The following is a 14,082-nucleotide window of genomic DNA, read 5'->3' as shown; positions in this document are numbered from 1 at the left end:
GCTTCACCATGCTTTTTAAGATAACCTTGTTTTTTAAAAAGCTAAAAATACTTTTCCTTTAATCTAGTTTTTTTGTCAACAGTGTAATGTAATCCATGGGTGACTGTATTAGCTTTGACATGAAAAATTCGTGGCTGCAATGCCTTCCTCAAGAAAAAGGATAATGTAGACATTTGTCACTGTGAAGGTACTAACATACTAATGGTTTTGATTTAAAATGGTGATATTTCAAACACCTCTTGTGAAAACAGAAGAGAACTAGTGTAGGAAGGAAGCTGCTCTTCATGAAGAATTGGATGCTCCACAAGAAAAACTCCTTTGACTTCAGCAACTTCAATGCCAACAGCAGCTAAAATTTAGACATGTGCAACCTAATTATTTTTCCTGGGGGCCAGGGCTTAGTGACATGCTTATGATTTGAAGAAAGACAGTGGAGGAAAAAAACCCAACATTTTGTTGAGCCATCTCATAATAAAGACATGCTAAAAATACACGTTTATTTTTCTTACCAGCTGAATATAGACTCTATTGCCTTTTCTGCTTGGAAGGTAGAGTCGTTAAACATCACCTTGTTCCATTTTTCTTTTTCACTTCTTTATTTTAGTTTGTCTCACCTGTAACTGTTATGTGTTGTTTTCACTTCTTTTCCATTTCTCTGCATCCCTTCTCTTCTATGGATTTTGCCTCTACTCCTGAAGTGCTCCTTATAAAACTGGAAGTTCAGCACGGACTCAATCAGATCACTCATTCAATTTGTTTTCCTCTATAATTTCTTGCACATTTTCCCTCAGCATGTCATGATAAAGACCACAGCTGTATGACAAAGGCGTGGTAGTCTGTTCTGTCTGTCCCAGTCCTGCCCCTACCCCTGACCTCCTCTGTGCACCAGTCCTGCCTCTCCCTGACTATTTCAGTGCTCCCTCTCAGGCCATCACTGTGGTTGTTGCAGCATACAGTGCCTTCTCTCTTTGGAAGGGAGTTTTAGAGGTCAAAATCACTGTGTTTCTTGTGCCTGTGCAGCTCACCAGTGACAAAGCCCAGCTAACTGTCCACTGCCAAGGACCTGTGCCAGAGAGGACCTGGGAAGGGCTGGAGTGTGAATCCCCTTTCCTTGTAATCTCACCTCTGGTAAGAAGTGTCTTTGGTTAAGACCAGGCTTTGCCTAGTGAGATAGGGACAGTAAATAACAGCACTCATTGGTGATTTTCCTTGACACAGCCAGGTGCAAGGGCTACCTGGAAGACCAATATAGATACACCTTTGCTGGGGCTGTTAGTCCCCAGAAGCAGGGAGGCTCAGGTTTCTCTAGGATATGCTCCTGTTACATTGTAACTAGAGGTGTGTTTGGCACTAATGTTAGGGGTTTTTTTTCAGGACAAGTGTAAAAAAAAATACGTTGGTGTATTTTTCTGTGAAGTGCTTCTACCCTGTGCAGAACTGAATGTCTTCCTTTCACTAAGATGTACCTCATAACCTCTCCCAGTCAGGGGCTTGTAATGTCAGTGTGAAATGGGAGCAAAACAGCAGTAATGTTTTATTTCAGTCAGAGGGCTCTGCAAGCACTGCGTGGTGCTACCTCCAACTGGACTCATTCTGAGTGCTCCTGGGGTCACACTCCCAGAGCTTGTACCCAGCCCTATGCCTTTCTGCTCCCTGCATCCTTATTCTTCTTGAACAGGAGAAGTTTATTCTGTCCAGGCACCTTGTCTTTGTGTGCTGTCTTACCACTTTTCTACAATGACTTCAGATCTTCCCACACTCTCCTCCTCTGTGCTATTTATCCACATCTGTCAATACTCGTGTGTCCCCTGCTTCGCTGTTCCTCTTTATGCTATAATTAGGATGTCCAGCACAGCTTTAGTTCATTTAATTTAATAATCTTTTATCTTGCTCTTCGTTCCTCTCTCTCAGAACCTCACTTATTGCTGTATTAAGTTAATTCTTCTTGTTGGTTATTCAACTGTTAACAAAATGAGATATAATGACCATCTATCAGGATCTATTTTCCATTTACCCATGAAAGTGTTATGATCACTTTTGATTAAAATGCAGACGGGCCTGAATGGATCTGAGGAATAATTAAAATTAAAGAAAACTCACCTCAAGGCTTGTTTAAAATTTCATCTCATTCCGAATCTGTATTTCTGTAACTTGACCCCAAGTCTACATTTTGTGTTCTCTTACAATCCACAAATCTCTTTGGTATTAGGGATTCATGGACCATTTGTCTTACATTACCTGTAGTGCTAGCACAAAGCTGAACTATGTAAGCCTCAATCTACCTCCCTAGAACTGAAAATTAGTCATCTGTAAGCAGTCAATCGTGCTGATTACAGTGATCACTAAACCAGCTGCAGCCTCATCTTACTTGCTCTGTTTTAGGACTGGAAATCGTTGCATCAACTTAATTTCTGCTTCATGTTCTCACTCTCTGTTTCTCTGCCTTTTTCCTTCTAATTCACATTTGTTTTGAACTGAAAATGAAGCATCACAGATTATCTATAAAATACTGCTACTAAACATAAGGTACAGCCCTTAGAGAAACAACAGCCTGGCTGAACACAGACTGTTTCTCCTCTCTGTTAGAGTACCCAACCCAGAGATTCATTATAACTCCTTGATTAAAAGGTTTGTGTCCTCCTCCTTGGGCTCATTTTTCTTCCAATAATTTTCCCCACCCCAGATGCAACACAATCCATCCATTGCATCCTGGGCAGATCATTATCTTCTAAGGATGACTTCCCTACCACACTTGGTGACAGGTGGAGCAGTTTCCTTGCATCTATACATGTGAGAGGTGGAGGGACAAGAGAGATTGGACTGAGTGCTCTAAACTGCAGGGGTTTCACTTTTATGTCAGACATTTTAAATATGTGGCACACTCAGTGACTCCCAGCATTAGTGCCAGCATTGATTCTCTTCGGAAATTCCATATTAAATTGCTTTTCAAAGGCATAATGGAGAGCTGGTGACTATTTCTGACAGGGCAAGGTTTCTTTTTACTGCCTGCTCTGCCCTGTAGCATCCATGCAATACCATTACAAATTCCCTTACTCTAAACTCTGAACAAGAAGCAGTCAGACGTGTTTTACACATCCTTCCTTCTTTTGCTTTCAATTTTCAGACCAAAAATATATCTTTTCCCTTATTTAAACTGCAGCTGCAAGTGCATATCAGATCACTGGAACCAAAGGATCCATGATTCTAGTATTGCCATTTCCCCATGTGCTTCTGGCTGTCAAAGCTGCTAATCATGAATGATACTGAGCTGTCCAGGTTTGCAGGTAAACTTCGCCTCTGGCTTTCTTCACTTAAGACACTGCAAACCCTCTCTGCTTGAAGACCTGTGCTACAAGGTCTGATTCTATTTCTAGATTTCTATTTCTATTATCTGCTCAAAGTGAATACTTTTTCTCTCCCACGCAGCTTTATGTAGAATAGTTCCTCAAAAATCACATTCCTCTCTAAGTATTTTTCCCTGTACTATACCTAGCCATTAATTGATTGTTCCCTAGAAATCAACTCACTGTGAAGACAGGAACACTGGGTAATAGGAAGTGTGTCTGTGTGCTGCTAAGCACTGGCAATTGTGGCAGCTTTTCTGTGTCTATAAGTTCATGGAAGTTGTCTCTGCCTCCCTGGTTCATCTGGCTGATGATATTTGTCAGGTGGTTTGTGGATATACTTGACAGGTAATGCCTGAGCTGATAGGTCTGGATGCTACAACTCATTCCCAAAGAACCTGACTGCTGTAGGCTACAGAGAAACTTTTGTTAGGAGGTGCTGCAGCCTGGCAATAGCAGAAAAATTCAGGAATTATAAAACTGAAGGATTGGATGCCTGAGCTCTGCTCTGATGTTGGTGGCACAAATCTGACCAGCCATGGACAGGAAGCAGGTGTCTCTCCCACTCCACTCCCACAGTACATGGAGCACAGTGAGGGTGTCTGCAGGCATGGGGGACAGAGGGTTGGCTGACAGCTTGCCCCAGGAGCCATGCTGCTCTTGATTGCTCCAGCTTGAAGGCAACGTGTGTGCAGGCAGCTCAGCTCTGTCCATACCAAAGGTCAGTGCCCAGCACTGGTACCTTCTCCTGAGGGTGTGCTGCAGGGAGCAGCACTGCAGCTGGCCTGGCAGGCAGCCCTCACCCTGCCCTTCCTTCAGGAGAAGGACAGAGTTCCAACAGCTGGCTGGCTGAGCCGATGTCTGTCCCTCTATCACTGTCCTCATCACAGTGCAGGGGAGGGAGGAGTGGAGGGGAGGTACCAGCTCTGCTGCTGGGGAATGCAATTCCCTGGTTCCTTCTGTACTCATCAGGGCACAGATTATTTCTGCCTGCAGCTTCAATGAAGAAACGATGTCAAGAGACAGCAGTAGCAAACCCAATCTAGCATCATCACCTCGCAGGTACGGGCTAAACCAGCTGTGCTGCCATGCCAGTATTTAACTAAGCAGGGTCCATTCAGAATGAATGCAGTGTGACTGAGCAGCAAGTTCACCATTTAAAGTGAAAATCAACACTTCCCAGCAGTGAGGCAGATCATTAAACATTTTGTTGCATGAGCCAGCATCACTTTTCTAAAAAAAGTGTCAGGATGTTCAGCCAAATGAGCAATTCAGTTGGCTTAACTTTCCTGACCGCTTTCTAATTTGGTTTTAATGAAGATATAATTAAGAGGTAATGTCAGTAGAGCAGAACATTGTCACACAATAATGGTCTCCTGCTGCTGCATAAATGGTAAATGCAGTAAATACAGAAGGGAAGCCGGAATGTTTATTATCAAAGCAGGAGGCATGGATCCTGGGACACTCTTCTGTTTTGATACCTTTATTTCCATTTTGTCAGAAAAATGAGGGGCAGCAGATTTAATCCTTTTTGGCCTGCAGCCACTTCACAGGAGTAGGAGGACAACTTTCAAGGTGGCTCTGCTGCAGTTGGAACACGCTGCTGCTAATGGTGGCTCATGGGTTAGACTTACAATTCCTCACTTTAACCTGATTGTCCGGTGGCATTCGTGCTGCCATAGGGAATGCAACAATTGAGAGCCTCAGTCAGTCAGCACTATGGAATAACTTGGCCATTACAGTGCTGTTTATGAAAGAAAACCTCCTTTAGAAACTAGGCTTTTTATTTTTTGACTGGCTGGAGCTTATGATCTTCGTCTTTTCTGGTGAATAACGTCTGCCTTCCAGCATCGCAATAGAAGAAATAAGGATTTTATGTTCTAGCCCATACTGTTCACCTCTACTGCAATTCCGGCTGGAAAATTATTTCCATTCTGAACTTCAGTTCCCATTTTTCTTTTAAGTTTTGCAAAACTTCTTTGGGGAGAAATTCTCTTCCAAGGCATTTAAGCCAAGTAATAGCTTTAACAGTTTTTGCATTACGAAGGCTGACAAGATATACTATCTCCTAAAGCAAAGACTGTTTTTTCAAGCAGAAAACTGCATGAAATAACTGCAAATGAGACTTATGCTAAAATATGGATAAATCTTGGAAGTTAAAACTTCCTGTGAAATTAGTACTTGCTGAAGAGCACTGCCTTTGTTCTGTCTGAAATATTTGGTGTTTTGAATTTGCAAACTAACGACAATTTTAGAGCACATGGAGTAAATCTTAAATCTTCCAGGGCACTTGAGAAATAATACCTCTTATATAGTGCTCTTCATCAATAACTCTCAAAAGCATTTCATGCTGATCAGAACAGGGCTAACCAGATATGGGTTCATTAGAAAAAATCCAGGGTTTTTCCATTCCAAAGTAACAGCAAATCCAGCCTTTCAAAAATGCTAATAAAAACTAGGAGACCATTAGCACACCATATGTTAAGCACATCCAAGCTGAGGGGGATTTGCCTTCAAGCCCAGAGTGGGCCTTGCATTTAAATGTGCCCAAACTACTGTGTTGCTTGCAGTCATTTTGCTCCTGTGGAGAGAGATGTTCTCACTGACAGAGATGAGCCAGGCTCCATGGGTTTGTGACTGAGCAGTTGGCTGGAAGATGGAAACAGCACTTCCAAATCCCCCTCTTGGTTTGTGCTGGTTTGGTTTGGGTCTGCCATCTTCTGCAGGAGGATATGCAGCTCCTTCATCTGTCCCAGTGACATGGTGGAGGGCAGAAGCTCTTCATCTATTTTTTCTTTGTGAATTACAACTTGTACCAACTCCCTGATGCCTTACATGGAGCCCTAAGAAGTTGTTTTCCATTTACTGCTCCACAGCTGAGGTAGAGCATTCTCTCTGATGAAATGGGACATCTCCCCCTGGACCAGAGAAACTTGCCTGCCACAGAGAAATTGTTATGACAGATATATTCCTAGGAAAGACTTGTTTTGTCATATCACAATTTTACAACCAGAAAAAATTATTTTACCAACCTGCCAACTCTCAAGTCAGCATTGTAGCATGATTTTCTCAGAGAGGAAAGACGAGATATCATGAGCTTGCATAAAACCTATGGCAGAGCTGGGCTTAAGACATAAGCTTCCAATGTTTTGCACATTCAGCACATTGCCTTAGGCTTGGCTGTGGAGAACAATTGGAGTATTAAAAGCAGTGAGTGTTTTCAGATCCAAAGCTGTGAATCTGGACGACTACATGAATTTAAGTGTCAGGGGGCTGCAGTTACATCAGGGTAACCCAGTGAGAATTTGGTTAGCAGTGTGTGGAGTAGTTTTTGGTCTATACAGTTGTGGCCAAATCACATGCAGGAGGTGTGTTTGGATAAAGCAATACTTGTGTAGGCAAAGCAAATATTAGAAAGTGAAAGGGATCCAGTGTAACAGGATCACTTTGTCCTGAGCCTACTCCTGCTGAGACCTGGGAGAGGGTCAGCTCACCCACACCAAGCCACTCCTACACCAGCTCAGTTTAAAAGGTCCTGGGGACAGCAAGAGGCTATTGTCTAGCTGGAAGACTCTAGTAGGCCACCTATCTTCTTCCAAGAAAATGGCTTTTACAGCTTACCTGTGGTGTCAGGAGCTGAAGGAAATAATGTAGGACTTCCCTAAGATTTCATGCTTTGGATGCCGTTTGTAATCTTTGGTAAGGAAGTCACTGTTCTTCCCAAAATATGGCCTCTGGCAGCACTCCAGAGGGCACAGGGACCCAATGCTCTGGGTCACCCTTTGAGAAAGACATGTGCATCCTTGCCCAGCTGGGAGCTCCTTACCCAGCTGAGAGGGGAGGATGGTGGATGCAGAGGGAGAAATCCCTGCTTGAGGCACAGTGCAAACAGCAGGAAGAAGTCAGTGGTTGTGATGCAAAGGGCGCCTGAAGTTCCTCTCCCACTTTTACTCAGGCTCCTGCAGAGAGGTGACCATGGCACACTGGTGGCAGGCAGGGGGGCAGCTGCAATGCCCTGGTGTTGTGTGCAGCCCAAGAGATCCAGCAGCTCAGGGAGGTGAGGAACTGGCCAGAGCAGCTGCCTGGGCTGTCCTCAGCCACCCAGGAAATCCTTGAGGCTACGGCAGGTACAGAAGTAGCCTTGCATGAACAGCAAGGGGTAAGATCTGCCTATTCCTAAACCACTGTGACTTGGGAATGTGCTCTCTGCTTCCCTACATCACCAAAGGGCTCTCACCAAAACAGGTTCACTGGCTGGGTGCTGAAAGTAAAGCTGGGGAGAGAAGAGCAAGGAGCAATATATTCTTGAATAAGAAACTCTCAGGATTTCCCCTCACACTGTGGGAGCATTTCACTTTCCAGCTAGCAGCACTATAAATTTCACCTATTGGTAGAAGTAAAGATGTTTTATGGTTGTCCAGACTAAGCTATGATTGACTTAAAGTCTAACAAATCATTCCTTTAAAGTCTAACAAATCAATCTCCTCCCACTGTCCCTTCAACCACGCTGCACAGAGTGCCAGCTTTTCCTTTACAGATAACGGGGGAGGGAGGGAGGGAACAGCTGCCACCAGCACCTAATGAATGAATGAATTTTGAGACATCCTATAATTTCCCTCTGCTTGGCTATAAGAACAGGAGGAAAACAAGCAGAGCAGAGATCCTCTGGCAAGAAGTGGTCTGAGCTCTTGAGCACCACAGCGTGCCTGTGCTGCCGGGAGCTGGGAGCTCTCCATGGAAGCTCTGGAGCAGCTGCTTCCTCAGTGAGGTGTGGGGTGCTGAGGGAAGGATGAGGAGTCAGTGGGAGCCTCGCCAGAAAGGGCTTTTTGCTGAAAGGTGCTGCACAACACTGCATATTGTGGTGGAGGGGACAAGGTAGAGTATTTCCAGTGGGAGATGGTGCATTTGTACTAAATCAGAATGCATGCTATTTTCTCTGTTGGAATATTGTCATTGTCCTTTATTACATTAAAGGGGAACATCTTTATCTCACGGTGATTTGGGTGGGATATGACATTGCCTAATGTAAAGGGGAACTGTAATATCAAGGAGACAACCGTGAAATAACACATTACACACTGAATTGAACAGCAGGCTCATTTACATTCCTTTAATTTGGAAATATGAACATTCAGAAAAGCTCTTCTCCGCTTGCATTCCCTTTTTTGGGAAACATGTAAATTACATTTATGATAATTTAGTATTTAACTGGTACAAGCATTGCGAATTCCAGAAGCAAACATTTTAAAATAGGCAGGAGCTGTGCCAGCCTTCTTTGGAAATGCGTGTGGTAAAAGCCACCTCTGCAGATGATTTCGAACGCAGCGTCTCCAGCTCCTGGACCTGTGCTTGCAAATGCTCGTAAAGCAGATGGGACAGCCATGGTGAGGCTTGCAGGGCTGCACCTTTTGTCCCAATCACAGTCTAGGCTTATCACATATGGCAGATGGATTTAATTAATAAAGCTCTTCTGTTGTGTGTGGAGTCATTTTTTTGCAGCCTTTGAGATCCCAGAAACGCAAATGGAAATGACAGCAGAGGAGCTTTTAGATCAGCCGTGCTCGGATGATGCTGAGAGGCCTCTTCTACAGTAATCCCACTGCTACATTTCCCAGGCTCGCCTTGGAAACCTTCTCCAACAGTGACTCATGTTCAGTTGCTCATCAGTCAGCTTATTCTATTGCGTGTGTAATAGCCCTTATTATGAAGTCATTTCTCTTGTATCTAAATGGGATTGTTCCACTTTTAATTCTTTCTGCCATCTCTGCTGCAGGGAAGGTCCATCCTGACAGCACACAAAGTACAAGTGCTCATCCCAGTGCAGACTGGGGCTCCCTCTCACCCTGTGAATTACTTTCTGCCACACCCACCAGCTGCAGCTCCCTTCACTATTCCTGCTGCCCATCCTTAGGTCCTCTGTCACTTTTCACTGTCTTTTCTAGAAAGGACATATTAAAAAATTATGCTGTGCTCCAGCCTTACCCAGGCTGCATAATGCTGCACCCATCAGTCCCTTTTTGTCACGTGGCAGATCTTTCTTTATGGACCCCGGGATAGGGATTGCTTTTCTCACAATGGGAGCTCTTTTCATTACCTACTGTAACTCCAAGGTATTTTCCTATATTAATGCTTTTTAAATATCTGTGCTGATTATTGTTATTTCTCTCCAGGTGCAATACTGCCCCATTCATCAATAATAAGTAAATTTTATTTTGTTGTCATTTTCCCATGACTCAGAACATGCCAGGTAATTCTGCAATTGGGATTTGCTATCCCTTTTCACGTATTCATTTTATGTTTTATTGCTTTCAGTGCTAGTAAGGTTAAACACAGCATTGCCTCATATAAATCAAGTGACCTGAATACAGATGGGAATAAAAACATTTGGATAAATAATTGGAAGCTGAAAGTAGGATGTTTTTAAAATAAAAAAATACACTCTTTTCTCATGAAATATAACCATTTGATTTTAATTTTTTCCCCCTTGCCCAAACTTGAACAAAAAGAGAGAAGATGAAGAAAAATAAAAACCCCAAACCCTAATATCTTCTTCTAAAAAAAGTTGGAAAATGTTTGCCAGACCTAAACTTTTATGTTAACATTTTCATCTGAGCTGTACATCCATTGGGAGCAAAGGTGTTCTGAGTAATTCTGACAGAGGCTGTGAGAAGGCAATACCTGCTTTATTTCCTGCATGTTTCACAAAAGGGAGAGTACAGAAATAATTTTTCTGAATAACAGTTCATCCCCTTTCCAGAGAGCTCTGAAACATTTGCCTGCAGTTAATCAGGAGCCATGGCTCAATGGTCTTCCATGTGTCTTCACTGTGTGGAGCAGGGACTGAAGCAAGAACGTGCTACAGGACCTCAGTCAACAGCAATATCTTGAGCAAAATTTTATTCAAACAAACAAGAAAGATCACCATAACCAAAAAAACAAAACGACCCAAAATAAGTTTGAAACCCAGAAATGTTTATATACTCATTTCTTGACATTGTCTATAGCCTTTTATATATTCATGGGCAATTTCCCACAGAAACTTGCATAGACCAAGGAGAAAGGACAAGCTGGAGGGAACCACATCTATCATAAGGAAGGAACAGCTAAACAGAGTTCTAGTTAATGAAAAAAGACATCTTTTCTCAGAGATCCAAGTCAATGGACTGAGCTCAAAGGAGCAAATGTGTGTCTCATGGCCATTCCTCAGGAGCACACACTGTGCAAATCATCTCTTATGCACTGAAGCCCTGTCAGAACAAATACCTGCTATTGTGTGAAGGTGTAAGAAGTTCTGAGCATGTGTTCCCCATGAGGGGCTGCTGGTGCTTCTGAAAATGGCATCAGGTTGTGTCTGCTGTTTGGCACTAAAATAACCCTGATTCTGTTAATGGCAAAACAAAGACAGCACCATTTGACACGCCCTGTGAATGGCTGGTTCCCAGATGCCATTACCAGCGTGTGGCCAATGTTTTAAAGTGTCATTAACCTTCTTAGTCCGTCTGCCTTCTACCTGTGTTGCTTATTCCCATCAGGTTTGAGGAACATTGGTTTAGGTTATCCCTAAGGCAAAGAAGGGTACAGGAGCGGAGCCCATTCAGGATTCCTTGATTACCTGAGATTTGCCCTGACAGATTCATTTTCAGTAATTGTGCCTGCACCCCTGATTTAGGGCTCCTCAGCAGACAGAAGTGGAAGCTGATTTCTTTGAAAGTAAATACCCAGCAGCCAAGACTATAACAGATGTTACGGATGGGACCAGTAATTCACTTAACTCTGTCTCAAAAACCCTCTTTTCTATACATTTCACCTCAATATTCTCCTGGGCAATCACTAGCCCTGCTAAATTTGTGGTTCTCATTTAATTCCCTGACATGTCCTTTTTTAAGGCTTTATTTTCAGCTATTGAAGTACAAGAAGTTGCCTGGAGCCTTGCTTTCCAGAAAGGCAACAAGAGATTTCAAAAGGGGAGCTCTTCCCACTCTGGCGTGAGCATCTCTGAGGGCCTTTCTGAACCCACCTGCACTTTTCCACAATGGTCTGTATGTCCAATGTCTACAAATCTTCTCCTGCTCTGCCAGCGGAGGACACAGCACTCAGACCAAGCCCTGTCAATAAAGTAACTTACTCTGAGATTAATGTTGTGTGTTTAAGGACAATGAGCACATCCCTCTGCCCTAGGGTTTCTTAATTTATCTTACATCAGGAGCTCCCCTGGGTGGGGGCATCAAGCTGCAGGGAGCCAGGGTCAGGGACAGCCCTAGCAGGAGTCACCCAGGGGACACCAGTGCATCCCCTTTGGAAACAGGCCCATGGTCAGGGGGGCCGTGGTCATACAGCCCATGGGCACACAGCCTGTGACATTGCTCGGGTTAAGAGAAAAGTGCTGCCTGTGGCACCTCGCTGAGGTGGGATGTAAATGAATGTAAACATGCCATGCACAGGTAGTTATTCTTTTCCTGGCATTGCATCAGGAATGTTACTGAAATCACTACAAATTGTGCCTGCTGTATAATCTTTTTTCCTTTGCCTAGTCTATAATTACAGCACCTCCAAACAAAAAAAAAAACCACAACAACCCAAACTGTATTGGATTTTTCTGTCATGATCCGTGTTTAAGGTTTGGCAGGATTCAATTTTAATTTCAACTTCAATGATAACACTTTATTACCTGTCTTCTTTATTTATAGTTACACTCTGCTCATTTATACTGATGTAAATATTTTTCGACTTGTATCCAGGAAAGTGCTACTATCATTGGTTGAAAGAAAAGCAGCTCCTCTCTTTTGAATAGCTGCTATGATTCCAAAGAGATGGGGTCTACAAATTCATCTACCATCACAAAATTTAGCCCTTAATTTATACAGAAAAGAAATGACAAACACATTACAAAACCCTCCCTGACAGAGCCTGGCCATGCTCTGTTTTCTTATAATAGTGCATAAGGTGATAACATGAATGACAAATAACATTCAATGTGAGTTTGATCAAGCTAAAAAAATGCTCTTTTTTTCTTTGGAGGAGGGAGAAATAAATAGTGTTATTAAAAACAAAGATGAGCTGAGAAAAAACATATTGTTTGAAGTATTTTGTGCATTTAGATAACCCAAGAAGATCCCATATGGAATATGAGCAAGTGTTAACAGAAAGATCATTAATCAAGTAATACGCCTACTGGAAACAAATCCCACAACAGCTTAGGAAAAAAACAGACAAAAAGTTATCCCGTGGTTAGATAAGTAAATGGATGTCAGTGTGGGAGCATTATTGCAGAGAGGAAGCAGCATGAGACTGTGAGGAGCTAAGGGTTAGGCATTTCATCATCTGACTCTCCAGTGCCCCAGGACTCCAGTACCAATCAGATGATATCCAACCAGCGGAAAAGGTTTCCTGAATCGAGACTGCTTGCTAGAGAAAGAGAGTGTGACAGTGCCCACCAGGAGGAAATCTCTGCTTTATCCAGGAGAATTGATCTCCAAGACTGCAGTGTGGCCTGTGTGGGCACAGACATGAGGTTTCCTCTGACTCCAGTCAAGCTGAAGGAAAGCTGTGGGATGGTGGGTGTGTTGTCAGCAGTGTCCCACCCAGAGTGGTCACCTCCCATCCAAGTTTCCAGGTAGGGAGCTCCCTCCCCACCTTCTGCCCATGAGCAGGGCAGTCCAAAGCAGTGCTCCTGGGAACTCTAGTTGTTGCTCAGTAATGCTGTCAACATTTCATGCACAAAGGGAAAGACTTAATTTTGAAAGAATTTATAGTATCATGGGATAATTGGTCCCTACCCAGGAAAGATGGGAATTGTTGGTTCAGGGCTGCAGAGTGGGGGAATGGGAGATGACTGCTACTGTCTTGATGCTGATATTTTTTGCTGAGTGATTTGGCAGAGCAAACCAAAAAAAGCCAAGGCTATAACTGTTTTCTTTCATCACCCTAATAATCCTTAGTGCTCTGAGGAAATTACCACTAAGCATTTTGCAAAAGTGTTTGTGGAACAGATCTTAAGAATTGTTGTTAGTAAGAAAATAACAGATATTAATGAGCACCTTCCCCCAGCTAGTGTACCAGTGGAGAATTTACAAGTCCTAATGTGCACTAAATTTGAAAAGTACTATTTTAATTCCATCCTGAAGAGTATTTAAATCTGAAAGAAAATTACCATATAACTAACTAGGGGATCTGAAGAACAATTTTCAGAGCTGAAACGTCCTTACTTCTCCCCCACAAAAGCAACCAAGTCCATCAGTCTCAAAGTTTTTATTCAATACTGAATTGCCAGGAAATCTTTTCAATTTCAGATGCGGGGAACAAAAGTAATAACAATCCTAAATATAGCATTAAAATCTTTTTGTAGCAAATAAGACAGACATTAGGTCACCAGGACCTTAGAGTCCTTGATTTATGCCAGGAATGTAGATATGCAGCAGTACAAGAGACATGAGTGCCCCAGGACTTGTGTAACAAGATGTTATATTTTTCCACCTGCACTGAACAGCTCTATTCAAAGTCAGAGGGGAAAGCAATCCTCCAAAGACTCCTCACTTTACAAGTTGGGCAGAAATGCTTTTGTGATGAAGTCCAGTTCTTGGATAGGTCCAAACATTAGCATTTTTTGGTCTAACCTGAAATTCGGTGCACCTCTCAGAGGGAGGGAGGCTGAAGTCGTGGACTCAGGGAAGCAGACAGGATGCACCAGTTTGCAGAGGTGATTCTCCTGAAAACAGGTGCTCTTTTAGCTATGGGTGAA

The sequence above is a fragment of the Lichenostomus cassidix genome, chromosome 2 (genome assembly GCF_008360975.1).
Source record: "Lichenostomus cassidix isolate B80296 chromosome 2, HeHo_3.0, whole genome shotgun sequence".
NCBI lineage: Eukaryota > Metazoa > Chordata > Aves > Passeriformes > Meliphagidae > Lichenostomus > Lichenostomus cassidix.
This window is presented reverse-complemented; position numbering follows the sequence as displayed.